The 17,084-nt window shown below is 26.6% G+C and overlaps 1 protein-coding gene across 1 annotated transcript in view; it reads right to left on the bottom strand.

The window, feature by feature from the left end:
* Positions 1 to 17,084, bottom strand: part of LOC136080705 (uncharacterized) — a 200,251-nt gene that overhangs the window by 132,291 nt on the left and 50,876 nt on the right. The window lies entirely within an intron of this gene.

Genomic DNA, 17,084 nt, shown 5'->3' on the forward strand with positions numbered 1-17,084 from the left:
ATCAGAAATGTTAGAAAATCAGCTGTAGACGAGAAGATGTAGCTGTAGATCAAGAAGATTGAAATCCATATTGATAATCAGAAAGTAAGTTATTATATTCAAGATGAAAGATTTAAATGTTCGTTAAAAAAAGACTCGAAAACCTTGCTTATGATAGAAAGAAGACTAATGAGACTTTAGTTAGACAAGTCACATCGCTCTCTAGAGTTTTTGAAAATAGGAATAACAGAAGCTGCTTTCCAGCAGGCTAAAAAATAAGACTCTGATAAGCACCTTTTAAATAGTTTTGAAAGTAAAGACGACAGCTTCAGAGAACACTTTTGCACTATAACAGGACTGTAACAGGTATGTTGTCCAGAACACAAGCTGCAGAAAATTCTAAGCAGGAAATCGCTTTAGATACTGAAGCTGGAGTGATATGAATGTCAAACAATGCATCAACCTGTTTAACGGCTATATTCGGTAGACACAACTAGTGGAATCAAGAGATAATATCGATCAAAAGTTCTTAGCAAACAATTCAGCTTTGTCTTTAGGTTAGGTGAAAAAATCTGAACCATACAAGAGAGGTGAAATAACAGATTTGCTTTCATTAATGATACTGTTAAACATTCTCCAGAAGTTACAAAAGCCTAATTTTTTAAAATTTTTAAACCTTTTTACAATGGTTTCTAGCATTAGTAAACAGATGTCTGTTTTCTGGAGAATTGTTTTGCTGATAGATATGGAAGTTATGTTTTGGATTGGAAATCAGAGCAGCACAACGTGAGGTAAACCAAGGAGAAGAGTGAGGCTTGACTTGAAAGGAATAAAAGATTCCATGCCAGCCTGAAACCACAAAGTTGTGTAAGAAGCACATTTGTCAGTAGGAAGATGAAAGTTTTCTACCCAAGGGAAATCATGAAAAAAATCATGGAAAGAGTCCCAGTCAGCTTTAAAATAGTTGTAAGAGGTACGATGATACAAGGATTTTGATGATGAAGAAGAATGAGATAATAGTTTTAAAGAGTTCAAACTGTGATTAGAAGCACCAAAGAGTTAATGTGGAGAAACTGAGCACTGACTAGGATCAGAACAAGACATAAGTCGAGTAGAGAAGGTAAATGATACAGGTTGTCTGGAAAGCGAGTTGAAAAATTGACTATTTGAGTTACAGATAAAATTGAAAAGAGTGCAGTTTTGAGATGAAGGAGAGCAATGTAGAACAAAGAAAAAGATGATGGAGTGAACCGGTGCTAAATAAAAGCACATAAAAGAATAGTCGGTGATTCAAACCTAGTTTTGCGACTAATGGGTGAATTTTTATAAATATAAATGCCCAGGCCAAGCATGTTACTATTGGTGTCTTTAGGAATTAAAGGAAGATAACCATCAACACTTAGATCACAAGTGAATCATAGGTTTAGAGATCTTGGTGATGACGATGGTTTTTTGTGTTTTATAGTTTTTGTTACTTTAGTCATTTAATAGTATTCAGTACACTATTTAATAGTCCATACAATTGCCTCATTACTATTAACTAACCCTAAGCCATAGCAAAGGGTTCCAAATGCGGCCTCAACAATGCACACCAAAAGTATGAACAGGGATGCCATCCATGCACAACATTTTTGTTACTTGTCATTTAATTAAGTCTCATTCTTTCACTGTGAATGTTGTGATTCTAAGTGCTTCAAAAGTTCTTTTTTGTCTAGTTTTTTCCCTTGAATATCAGTTATTTGGAATTGGCTTCATTCATCTTGTTTTTCCGAATCTTATAATTTGCAATTTTTTTAAGTTGTCTGTTAATTGCTCTTGCTCTAAAAACCTCATCTTTTCTTTTCCAGTAACTATAATAGTGGTTAATTGCCTTGTTGGAAGTGAAGAATTTAAAAAAACAAAAAATTAATTAAAAAAAAAGTTGTTTTGGCATATGTATGAACTAAGAGATATATTTTGTTAAACCACACTTAAAAGTCTGTTAAGTCATATATGATTTTCTTAGGAACATTAGAAGTAGTTTAGGCTCAGAACAAAAGAAGACCAAAGGTTAAAAAGTGGAGTTTTTATAACTTTATCTCAAGTTGATTGCAGAATTAAAACTTTATTTTAAGTTAATTGCAAATTAAAAAGAAATTAAAAACAACTAAACTATTTAGTTTACTTTTAACATCTTTTACTTGGACCATCACTCCATGTAAAAAATTAGTTTATTTGGTTGGTGTACATTAGTGTAGGAAAGTTGCCTTAACTTACTATGAGCAAATTGTGAAGATTTTAGACTATTTTAAGAGTGCCTTAGTTAACCACAACCACTTTTACTTTCATGATGGTGATAATGCAAAAACACATTTTTTTAGATATTTTTAATTTTTGTGATGAATTATTTTTATTTTTAAATACGCTGGAAAGAATTTATTTAGTAATTTTGGTTTTAAAGCTTTCAAGATGAAAATAATTTGAATTTTGAAAAAATGTAAAAGATTGCAAGATGCTAAAACATTGGTAATATATAGTCAAAAAAGTTTTATTTTGGGTTAACTTTGAAAAAGCTTGGTGTAAGCCTTGGCTATGTTTCAACTTGATGAAACAACTTGTTTCTCTGCCCTGCGTCCTTGTTTGTCAAAGTTTTTATTTCAGAGTTAAAAAATTGAGAGAAATTTGTAACCAAAATAAAGTCTCCTTCTTGGCCCTTGTGGGCTTGGTAAGTGGCCCTTGTGGGCTTGGGAAGGTGAATAATTTTATAAATAAAAATTTTTAGTGAGTATTATTTATACAATTGTGTTGTTTTCAAGTTAGCTGATATTGTAACAGTGATTTGAAAATGTCAACCGATTTTGAGTAAATAATAATAGGAAAAAATACAATGGTTTTTTCCATTAAGCAATGAGAGGTTTGGTCATCTGAGGTTTTGACAACTGCCAAAACTTTTTCATTAAATAAATGGATACTTCCGTCTAAATCGACCCGTTAAACAACGGAAAGATTGCAGCAACTCAGCTGCCGAATAGTCTCCATAAATAAAAGTAATGTTGCAGTTTATATTCTGTTCATATGAAAATTTAAACAAATTGTTTCTAGCAAGTATTATATATATAAAATTGATTGTATGTTTTTTAAAATATTTTCTAAAAACAAATTTCTTTTGATTTCCAAAAAAAATATTAAATTTTTCATGATTTATATTCCCCTTCAACAGCAAATACACAAATAAACAATAAATTAGTAAAATAATAAACACTTTAAAATTATTAACAATTTTGATAAAGTATACATAAGCACATAATGTCCCTATATACATTTGCAATATACACTGTTAAAAAATTCGATGTAGATTCAACGGAGAATGTCCGGCAACAAAATGACAGCACTATCTCTGTGAAAATTAACGATTTCTGTAGTTTCTATTTTGCGTAAAAATGTCTGTTATAAAAGATACAGAACTTTCTCCGGTTAAATTCACAGTTTCCGTATTTCATTATTTCTGTGCAAATAACAGAGAAATTCAGACAGCAAAGAGATAGCACATTCTCAGGACGAGGGGGGGGGGCGTGTGTCACCAGCCCCCCGGCGTCCTTGGCCCTGTAGACTACATGCAAAACGTGCTAAGTCTAAAATATATCAATTTCTGTTGATGCACAACTATGAGTGGTTCAATTTTTACTCGTTTTCTTAAATTCAATTTACTTGGACTTAATTTCCAGATAAAATCCTCATATGTTGATGAAATAATTATTATAGTAGTAATAGTTATAATAAATATAATGAAATTATATTATATTATAGTAGTTATTATATATATTATATTATATATATTATATTATATATATTATATAATATCTATTATAACAAATAATATTTAAAAATGACAAATTGTACTACAGTGTCTCAAAAAATTATCCGACCAAACACTTTTTTAAATATTTTTCCTAAAAAAAGTGCTGTATTTTCGTAAACTTAGACTTTTTTGGTAAACTCAAGATTAATAAAAATAAAAGAACATGTTTTTAAATAGATTTTCTTTATTTCAATGTAAAATATGAATCACAAAGTTTTCAGTCTTTAAATAAATGAACTTAGGTCGTTTTTTTATTGTCAAAAAAATATTCGACCAAACGCATTATTTGTTCCATAATAAATTATTATATAACAAAACAATTATTTTAATACTTTGTTGGGCCTCCCTTTGCTTGGATTACAGCTTCTAGACGTCTAGACATTGATTCGACTAAAGATTTTGTTTCTTCTGATTGAATCTTTTCTCAGGCTTCTTCAATTAAAAAATAAAACAATAAAAAAACGACCTAAGTTCATTTATTTAAAGACTGAAAACTTTGTGATTCATATTTTACATTGAAATAAAGAAAATCTATTTAAAAACATGTTCTTTTTTTTTTATTAATCTTGAGTTTACCAAAAAAGTCTAAATTTACGAAAATACAGCACTTTTTTTAGGAAAAATATTTAAAAAAGTGTTTGGTCGGATAATTTTTTGAGACACTCTATATCATAATAATTATTGTATATATGAGATTATAATAGTTATGATAAATATAAACAAAACGTCTTTTGATCTATTGATGCTCTGTCCATTCAAACAGTGCTAGTTTGTTTATAAAACTCAAAAATGTTAGGTGAGGCTCGACATACTGTTTTTTACCAGTTTTTTTTTAATTTAATTTTGTTTTTCAGGATTATTTACAGTAAAAAAAAAAAATAAAAAATAATGTTGAAAATATTTAAAAATCGTATGTAATGCGAGCATGTATAGTTAATGCGAGCGTATAGTTGCAGATAATCAGAATGAAGTGATATAGAAGAAAGTGTAGGTTAGAACTGTATAAAGTTAGAGAATACATTGTAGGTACTATGAAAAAGGTATGGATTTTTATAGATTTTTTATAAACAAGTATGATAGTATATCATCACAAATGAACCTTTATATGGCAACTATCTGGAGGAGATTTATCCTCCTCCATATAATTGCCATATAGAGGCAACATACCAAGGCCCATTAAGACGAGTTCAACTCACTAAAGGGCATCATAACCCCTTTGCAAACCAAGAGTAAGTGATTTTAAGAAGAATGATTTTTAGAAAAATGATTTTTAGAAGAATGATATTATAGAAAAAGTTAGAAGTTGAGTTAAAAAGTTGGCATAGAGACAGCGGACAGTATTGCACTAGGTAATAAAATGTGCATCTTATAATCAATATCAAGTTCACTTGATAGGAACCCTTGTTACAAATAATGTTTTACATATATATTTAAATAAAAATGTATTTAAATATATATATATATATATATATATATATTTATATATATATATATATATATTTAAATATATATATATATATATATATATATATATATATATATATATGTATATATATGTATATATGTATATATATACAGGGTGAGGAAAAAGTTCCCGTACAAAAGTATTATTTAAAAAAATTATATGTATGGTGTTTTCTTTCAATATATAGTGTGTTTTTAGTATTTTTTGTATTCCTTCGTATTCTTTTAGTAATTTTTAGTATTATTTTGTTTTAAATTAAATTGTAGTTTGTTTCTTGTCTTGTACAGGAACTTTTGCTGTTTTTGCTGTTTATATTTTTATATGGGAACTTTTTCCGCACACTGTATATATATATATATATATATATATATATACACATACATACGTATATATATATTTATATATATATATATATATATATATATTTATATATATATATATATATATATATATAGAGAGAGAGAGAGAGAGAGAGAGAGAGAGAGAGAGATAGAGAGAGTGAGAGTTAGAGAGAGTGAGAGGAAGAGAGAGAGACAGAGAGGGAGAGGAAGAGAGAGAGAAAGAGAGGGAGAGGAAGAGAGAGAGAGAAAGAGATAAAGAGATAAAGATAGATTATGTATACATTTATATATATATATATAAATATATTAAATATATATATATATATATATATATATAAATACATACCTTCATATATATATATATATATATATATATATATATATATATATATATATATATATATATATTTATATTTATATTTATATATATTAAGAAACAAATAAATAATCTCAAATAAATACACTGTCAATCGCAAATTCAATACAATGTTTAAATAAAATTCTAAATAAAACATGATTTATGAGTAAATTAAGTTTTATTTATTTACAATTCTATAAAATTCTTTTCTAATGAATTGAGTTTTTTTAAAGTTCATATCTACAATAAGAACTTTAATCAATTCTATATCTATTTAAAACAGACAATAAAAAAATATTTATATTTATTTATAATAGCATCCTTAATCTAAATTAAAGAGAATTTTTTAAGAATGCACTTCTATAAAAACGTATAGCACTTAAGCTCCAGTAAAACAAATATAATAAATTAAAATCTCAAACTTGAAATTATATATGTGTATGATTTCTCTTTATGAAAGTAAAAATATAGTACTCTGTAAATTAGAGGCTATATAAAAGTATACCAAAATATATGGTTAAAGTCTGTTATTTAAAGTTACAGAACTTCTCCTTATCATAAATGCGGACAAATCATTTAAAATGTTGTGATTATCTCATAAGTCTTAAAAGTATAGATAATTTATTGAAAACGGATTTTTTCTGTAACATAACAGTGGAAAAAGTGCAATGAATACAACTGAGTTTTTTTACATTGTAGATATACTTAAAAGCTTATTTTAAAGTAATATATCGTCGTTGGCCAGGTAATATCTCACTTGTGTAAAAAGCAAAATTTTACAGGAGACTGAAAAAACTATATATTTCAATGAAATGAGGTTTTAAAAGTAAGAGTAAAAAACAAATAACTAACAAATTATAATATAATTTGTTAGTTATTTGTTTTTTTTACTCTTACTTTTAAAACCTCATTTCATTGAAATATATAGTTTTTTCAGTCTCCTGTAAAATTTTGCTTTTTACACAAGTGAGATATTACCTGGCCAACGACGATATATTGGTTAAATAATTAACACAAATATAAGTAAATTAATCTAATATACACACAAATACAGTCTTTCCTTTCTTTTCCATTTAGAGTCAACTCTAAATCTAAAATAAAAACAAAACAATAAAAATAAAAAAGTTTTTGAGTAAGGAAAGATTTTAATATTTAACAAAGTAATATATTTTAAAAAACACTCATAATGTGCAATGGTTAACTTGAAGTTGTTACTCAATATTAGTGATTTAATCAAGGCCAAGCAACAAACAACTCTATATAAAGTTGAAAACTCTTTTGAGCAATAAATAAATATCTACAAAAAACAAAAACTTTAATTGACGTATGGTTTAAATAGAGGTTTTAAAGTACAATGTAACCAACCTTAGTTTATTTGTCAATACCATATTTTCTGTTTGTCATTGTTTGTGCCATACCATTACTCCCAAATTTAAATATACCATTACTCCCAAATTTAAGATTAAATTTTTTTATATTATTAAATAAATAAAAATTTTTAAAACTTCTTTAAAATCAAATTCCAATAATTAATTACTAAGTTTACTTATAAAATAACTCAGCAGTTAAACAATAAAACCCAAGTTTTCTTTTCTGTTCTATAATAAAAACTTAATTTATCAAATTATTATTTTTATTTAATTCAAAACCATTTCAAAAATCAAATTTAGAATTTATTAATAAAGATACATACTTAAGTCTAACCTTCAGCAAGCTAACTATAATATAACAGAAAGTTAATAATTTATGAATGAAATAATATTTACCTATCTGGAACCCATATCAGGATGAATTTTGAAAAATTTTTCTTTTTATAATCGAGTACTCCCCTTGCTTTTTGATATTTATTTATGTAAATGTGTTTGGATTTTTGATCACAATCAGTAAGGCACAATAGTTTTTCATAAGTTGTAATGATTTTTGTATTGTTTTTCTTGATAAATCCGCAAAGTTTTTTTGATCTTAAGAACCTTCTCTTGATTGCTCAAGTTGATAATGAATATACACATCCTTTTGAAACTTTTTTAAATTAAATATTTTATCAATGTAACTTTTTATTGACTTTCTTGATATCTTAAGATATCAAGATAGCTCAGAAATTATTGATGGTTTTTCTTTTTATTAAGTTTTTCATCTAAAAAATTTGACATAAATTTAGCTTTAATGGTCAATGTCAATGTTCAGCTTTTTTGCCATTTAAATCATCTTTTCTTTTAATTCTCGCCGTGTTATTTTTAACTTTACTAATGGTGGTTATTAAAGCTTTGATTGATTCCTTTTCTAATAATTTCTTAATTATTCTATACGAATATTCAAGTTGTACCCACAACAGAATATGTCCTTTAACATTTTTTTGATTTTTTTTTGTCAAATTTGTTTACATAAGTCTTTTATTCTGCTAACTACTTTAAATGATTAAATTATATAAATAATATCGTTAAATATTGTTTAATTAAAAAGTAATCAAGTTTCAAAAATGTTTCCATTTCAATATCACATGACTGTATATGAATTACATCTTTATATATATATATATATATATATATATATATATATATATATATATATATATATATATATATATATATATATATATATATATATATATATATATATATATATATATATATATATATATATATATATATATATATATATAGTTCAGCCAGTTCGATTTTGGGCAAAAAAATTAAGATACGCCTCCGAGTTATTAATATTTACAAAAACCTATTTTATAACTCGGTGGCGTATTTTATAACTCAGAGGCGTATTTTATAACTCGGAGGCGTATCTTAATTTTTTCAACATGCTCCTTTTATGTAATTAATATCCAATCCAACATATATTATTTAAAAGAATAAAAAATTTTATAGGATAAATTTTAAGGTCCCCGCCAGGCGTTTAAAACACCCAACATTTTTGCCCAAAATCGAACTGGCGGGGACCCTAAAAATTGTACAATCATACTTTTTTTTGTTCAAACTTATTTTCATATAAATGGTCAATTTATAAATCGATTCGCGAGTTTAATTTCAAAAATTGATAAAATATGAAACACCCTAATGTATATATATGAATATAGACATATAGATGACTATAGTTATCAAACATCATCAAAACATATCTAAAGTTAAAAAATTTTTTTAATGTGAAAAGTTTGTATACTAAAATTTTACTTTGGTTTTCATATTAAGACTTTTTTCAAATGAAAATTTATTTTAAAAGAAGGAAAATTTTCGTTCAATTTTGTTAAATGGTTCCTTTCTGTACAATTTACAGAGAGTAGTTCCATAAAAGTACGGAACTTTTTAACAGTGTAGTAAACAAACATAATCTCCTAATTAGTGCTTATTAAACAAACATGATCCTCTAGTTAGTGCTAATTTGTGGTTTCATTAAAAGTTACAAATTTTGAGTGTGGATATTTGAGTCTATTGTTTAAGTTTCACTTAATATACAAAAATTAATCAAGGTATCTTTTTTTAAATTTTATTTATAAGATTGTTCTTGTATAATGATGTTATACATATTGTAAATAATATACATAATGTATGTATTAAATAACAATGGTTTGTATTCAGTTTATTTAGTTATCTTCATTATTATAAAAAAATATGTATGTATGAATTTGCAAGATGCTAATTCATTGGTAATATATAATTTAAAAAAATGTTGGTGAGTTTGATTTAAACAATTGCTTTGTCTTTAAGTTGACAGATGTTGTAACAGTAATTTAAAAAATGTTAACAAATTTTGGTAAGTTATGTTGTTGGAAAGTGTATTCAATGTAAATAAACATGATCCCCTAATTTCCTCCTTTTTATTTAGCTTTGTATTAAAGGCTCCAAATTCTCCTTGATTCTTTTAATTTTCTTAATTTTCTTAATAAAAACTTAATTTTCTTTTACTGCATCTTATTGTGATTTTAAATTTAGATTGATGGAAAAGTTTATATGAAAATGCAAAGCATATTACTTAAATGGGATTATCAAACTTTAAATTTCTATCAATTTAACCTCATCTAGCTTGACTTTATTTGAAGTGAAAATCTTATTTTTATCAACTATTAAAGATTGTTTAAAATGTTTTAGTTTAGCTAAAAGTAAATTTTTCATAGTATTTTATCTCATTAAGTTTAGATTAAATCATTTAATATTGCTTATTGTTTTGTTTTACAATTTAAAAAATTTGTTCTTTCAGGCATTACCTCAAACTATTTTTATAATTACTTAGATATGGCTGTAAAAGTTCAAAACTTTGATAAAAAAACACATTTAAGAAGCACCTAATTAAACTATTAATAAATTTTAAGGAATCAGTTCATAAGCTTTTAAAAGATTTACTAACATGGATTTAATAAAATCCCTTTGCCCTAAATATTCCAGAATAAAATACTTAAGTTGAGTATCATAACCATTACAAAAGCATCACAACAGGCATTTCAAACTAGGCTCAATAAATATCTGTATTTGTTCATAAAAAGTATGCACAAAAACTTAAGAAAGAGCTGGAAAAATGCAACATCAACTAATAAACATTGGTTAATAATTTAACTTAGTTATTGGTTCATCTTTCCTAAAAGAAGGTAAAAAGATGTCTATCAGAGATGCTAATATTTGTTCAATTTATGAAATCCTTGTTTAAGAAAAAATCAGGGAGGGAGATTAGTGCCAGTTGCAGCAAGGGTAATTGGCAACAATGTGTTTTAAAGAATGGTTTTAATATATTATTCCAATTTTTTTTTTTTAACTTTAAGTTTTTTTTGGGTTTTACTGTAACCATAGAGGTGACCATAATAAAGTAATGATAAGTTAAAGAGTTTTATTTAGATACAAAATATTAAAAAAAGTTAGATTTGTTTAATGTAGTTTAATTATATATATATACATATATATATATACATATATATATATACATATATACATATATACATATATATATATATATATATATATATATATATATATACATATATATATATATGTATATATATATATATATATATATATATATATATATATATATATTTTTATGTATATATGTATATATATATTTATATATATATGTATATATATATATGTATATATATATGTATATATATATATATATATATATATATATATATATATATATATATATATATATATATATATATATATATATATATATATTTATGTATATATATATATATATTTTGATTATTATATAGTTATATATATATATTAGCTCTTCAGGCCCATAAAACACGGCTATGGGCAAAATATGGGTATTGGTAAGTCTGTTCCATACCTTCCCTCTTTTTCTATAATTATTATACTTTTAACTAAAATAAAAAAATGCTAAATTAAAGTATCTATAGTTACATCAGGGTTCCCACTCCTCCTTATAAACCTTAAATATCCTTAAAAAAAAAAAAACTCCTTAAAAGTCCTTAAATAACCTTAAAAAAAGTTCAAATTTAACTGCTCTCCTTAATTTCTCCTTACTTTCGTTCATTATCTTCAAGGAAATTTTATTAAAGTAAATGGATTATACTTATTAATAGAGAAGTAAATAATTACTTCTTTGATGATTTGAAATCCTACACACACACACACACACACACACACACACACACACACACACACACACACACACACACACACACACACACACACACACACACACACACACACACACACACACACACACATATATATATATGTATATATATATATATATGTGTGTGTATGTGACACACATATATATATATATATATATATATACACACACACACACACACGATGCTTACAAAACCAAACTTAAATCTCTCTATCGGCATCAGAAACACGCAGCTCGCATAATTAATTTTGCAAATCGTTTTTCAAGCTCAACACCACTTCTTATAGAAATGAAAGTTTTAAATATATACGAACTAAATATTTTTAATATTTTATGTTTTATGTTTAAATGTAAAGAAAATGAATCTCCTAGTGTATTTACTAATCTCTATAATTTGAAACCCAAAAACAAATATGAACTTCGTTGTAGTAAAACTATTCAAGAGCCATTTTGCAAAACAAAAAATAACCAGTTTTGTATTTCTTATCGTGGTCCATTTCTCTGGAATAAAATAGTATTACCTAACTTTGATTTTTCTTTCAAGTGGTCTTTTCCTTCCTTTGAAAAGAAATTAGAAAAATAATATTTTCAACACAAAATATATTCATCTATTTTTAGTATTTCAAGTTTATATGATTTAATACATTATTTCTAGTTTTTACTGTATGAAGATATAATTATAGCAAAATATATTGAATACTTTATATTATAATATTCAATATTCAGAATGCTTATATACCCATATTATAAAATATTATGTTAAACTTGCTTAACATCTGAAGAGTATTATAACACATATGTAATTTTTTAATGTATGACCTTCTTTATATATAGATTGTAAAGGGTTTCATGATAAGATCATGTGATCTTCTGGAAGTCCTACCAGTAATATATTCAATTGTTCATATTATTCTGGAAAATAAATTACACACACAAAAAAAAAAAATATATATATATATATATATATATATATATATATATATATTATATATATATATATATATATATATATATATATATATATACAGTGACCTAGAAAGGTTAAGAAAGTTACGCAGCTAAAAATTTAAATAGAAAAAACTGAAACTTTAAGTTAGTTTTGAGGGAAAGGACAACGCTTCCTCCGCAACATGTCCCTATACCAGTGTTTACATGCATTAATATTTATCAAGTACCGACTTTGGTTCACTTCCGACATTTGGTTGTTTATTGTCTTTGGCTTTTCAGAAATGGAGGTTTACTATTTATATTCTTATACATAAAAACTTAGTAAAATATTTGGTTCCATTACATTTTATGTCAATTTATCACTAATTTTTAACAACTATCTACAGCTCTAAAACTTTCAGCGCTTGTATAATCCTGGTGAGCTTCTATGTTTAAATTTTTTCCCGGGGCAAAGACTCGGGAAAGGGTTGTATTTTACGAACCCGCTTTTTTGCTGCAAAATCTTGCAACTAAATTTTTACTGCTCTCCAAAATAGCCAGAGCTTTATAACTTTCAGCGGTTGTATAGTTCCAATAACGTTGGGATGTTGAAAATTGCGGGAGGGGAGGATCAAATTTAAGCGTACGTACTTTTTAGGATTGACTACATGACCTATATCTTTTTTTGTTTCAACGACAGCATTGTTTCCCAATCACGCAATTTTATTCGTATAAAACCGTTTCTTTTTTTCCATTAACTTACTGACTCAGGGGCTAATTAACTGCTCTCTCACAATCGTAATGAATAAGAAAGGACAGGAGAAAAACTGCCTTTGAGTTAAGCTAACGACAAGTTTACATTAAAAATTAGTTCGATAACGACCCTTTTTTTTTAACCGATTTACTATTTGAGGCAAATCTACATGATCCCGAACAAATGACTTACATGCTCTAAATTTTCTTTTTTCCTCAAAATGGGAAAGTTTATGTTGTTCAAGTTATGTTCACTATTTAACTCTTGTTCATTGAAAAAACATTTTTAGTATATCTTATGAAAGTCTAGGTTTATTTATAAAAATTTACTAACTGAAACATATCAATAATTATAATAATAATTAGTATTTTAGTTACCTGTGCAATCATACGTATTTGATTCATAAAACGTATTTAAATATTTTTAATATGCCGCGTTTCGTAAGTGTTTTTCCGTAATGAAGTTGTTTCGCAAGTTTCAATGCGAAAGAGTTTCGTTTCGAAAGAAATTTGGTTTTTTATCATTATTTCAAAAAATAAAACCTTAAAAATGTTCATACGTTGCAATACTGAAAATAAAATTTTATTATAAACATTTTGGTATATAAAAAATTTAATTTTTACAATTATATCAGTTTGGCCAACAAAATTTTGTTATACTCCAAAAATCGTTTAGCGAAATAGCTCATTTCGCAAGTGCGACTTCCGTAGGCCCGATTTTCGTATGTTGCAAAATAGTTTTGTTTCGTATCAACTTGCGAAGACAATATTTCGTAGTAGCAACATTTGCGAAATGAACATCGGCGGTCTTCTTTGTTTCGTAAAATTCGTTACGAAAAAAGAAAATTCCTTATTCTCAATATCCTTCCAAAAGAATTTTATTTTTCCCGGAATTGTACGAAACATTCCTGTTAACACAATTTGCTCCAGAACCGAAATTTTGGCCAAAACAGGAAAAAGAAAAAAATTGTTGAAGATAAATTTCGAGTTTTGTGGCTGAAGCCGAAAGTTTCCGTTCACTAATACAAGGTTATCAAACCTATCTGTTGATCGTCCACTTTACAACTTAAAATATGTCCATTTGTGCAAAGTTTTAGACTATTTGTTTTTCGGGTAAAAAGAATTAATTCGGGTAAGATGTATTAATAACAGAAAGCATAATACACAAAAAGGAAACACTTTAAAAAAAACCTTAAGAACCTAGGACCTGAGAAATGTAGATGAACTAGACAACCGTTTTTTGTGTTTTTTTGCATGCTGCATATTTCTTTACTTATTTTTTTCAAACTTTTAAAACAAAGTGCTTTCTTTTAAAACCAATCAATGAAATTAAGTCAAGATGTTTTTGCAATTAAATGATAATTATAACATATCTTTGACTTAAAATAACTTTTAGGCAGAAAATATCTTATAGATAATTGCTTCAAAAAAGGTAATCGATTTGAAACAGCCTCAACTTTTGAGTGGGCCAGAAAAGTTGCTATATTTTTTAAATGCCGGGAGCATTTCAAAAGTTTATTGGCGAGAAATCTGCTTGATATGTCAACTGTATAAGATTCTGCATGATATGTTAACATATCATGCAGAATCTTATAAAGAGTTCTTGACTGTGAAAAGTACTCAAATGCCCTCGCAAACATATCAGGGTAATATTATTTTTCACTAACTATATACTTAGGATTTCTTACTTAACATCTAATATGATAATACTTTTCTTGTGATCAATCAGTTAGAGATTTAATTTGCATTGGAACATGGAGACGACTAATAAAATGATATTTACAATGATATTTACATGATTGTAAGAAAAAGGTTTTATGGTGCACTTAATGCACCATAAAATGCTAAGAAAAAGGTTTTATGTGTACTTAACTACACAGTAAAAGCTATCAAGATAAATCATTTTTTATTTTAAAAATAATTTAGGACACCCAATTGTCCATATATGAGCAGATTAAAAACTATAGTTTCCATAGATATTTAATATTATCACAAGAAAATGATATTGTTTTATCACACAAATCATTAAAGGATCAAGTATTTTCCGCTTCCATAAAAACCTCCATTTCATCAGGCAAGTAATTATAACAGATGGCTTTTAGTTTTTGTTTTTTTTAGATGATTTAGTAGTTTGTCTTGACGGTGCCTGTGGAGTTTGGTTGACATGGATTTACATAAAAAAAATACAAATGGCAGATGTTATGGTTTTAACCTTTCGTAAGTCAAAAACTTCTTTATAGGTTTGAGATTAATGAACTTTCCAAATAAAAGTATTAGGGTTATATCCGAAAAATTACTATTTACAAGTATAGCACTCTAGTGGGCACTGTGCGTTTTTAAACGTTCTTTGGACGTTTTTATTAGGTTTAAACCCAATGAAACGTTCAAAAAATGTTTAAAACGAGCTAATCCCCAAACTCGATAACTCTTTTTTAAAATAAAATTGACTATAGAAAATGTAGTCAGAAATAATTGTCTACTCAAACCAAAACCCTCAGTCGATGCATGTACATGTCCTGCATCACTTGATAGTCAGTCGATGTTTGCACACCGTGCTGCGACTACCCCTAGATAATCAGTTGATGTATGTACACTAGTGACTCATAAGTATTTTTAATTAAAAATGAATCGTACCCAGTTTGGGGTGCGTTGTGTTCAGATTCGCTCATTTTTTTGTTTGGAAGGCAAGACACTTTTACATACTAAATCGCAGTTACCTCTGCATTTAGTGACACAATATTTGACCTCAAACACCACAATACTACTGCCACCTTGCAATCTCAGAACAACAAAGCAATTACAATACTTTTTAGATTTTAATCTTTTTACAAAAACTCATTTTTTATTTTGTCTATTACTTCAAACTTCTATCACTGAAAATTACTTGCTTTCACTTTCCAAAGACCACCCAGTTTTCTCCTTAAACCACCTTAATCTTGTTAGTGATCTTCTGGCATTCAGCGTGGGTTTTCTCATAACTTCATAAACACAAATATTTTTCTTAAGTAAAATGTTTCTAATTGCATTTGAAGAAGACGTTTTTCATGATTTTCGTTAATTGTGTTGGTAAGTTCACTTGAACAGCTTAACCTTGCATTGACTCATACTTGACAATTTGCTTAAAGAATGTTTTTGTGATAAGAAATACCCTGAAAAAACTTTTTAAACATATTGTTTTAAATATTTTAGGGTGTTTCTAACGCGATTCTCTGAATTTTTTTAAATTTTCTTATTACTTCTCTGTTGCTGATTATTAAGCCATCCTTCATACCTATCCATTTTATAGTTTCGCTTACTGCTTTTTGGCCCATTTTTATGTATCTTAACTTTTAATCATCAAAAATCACCTGAATGTTAATCAAAAATTTAAAAATACCTTGAATATTAATAGTTTTATAAATCAAAATCACAAATTCATAAACATTATAAATTAATTTTAAAAATAGTTAGCTGCCATAGCGCAGTGGTAGAGATCTGGTTTATAATCAAGAGGTTCGATGTCTGCTCTGGCCAAATAAGCAACATTAGTATAAAGGGGGCCTAATCTTCCTGTTAAAATCCTTCGCGGCTTGCGACATGACCTTGTAAGTCTTTTTAGAGCACACTCATAAACTCAAAACAAAAAAAAAACAAAAAAAGACTAAATCTGGTCATCATAAGCAATTTTATGCAACCTTTTAAAGAAAGTTGTCCAAACAACATATAAATTAATAAAATAGATTCTACGCATTAATACTTAAATTATATAAATAAAAAGGAAATCAATTTAAATGTCAGCGAGGCTATTTTTTTTTTTGAATAAAAGTTTTTCGGTTTATTTTT

Source organism: Hydra vulgaris, chromosome 05 (assembly GCF_038396675.1).
Source record: "Hydra vulgaris chromosome 05, alternate assembly HydraT2T_AEP".
NCBI lineage: Eukaryota > Metazoa > Cnidaria > Hydrozoa > Anthoathecata > Hydridae > Hydra > Hydra vulgaris.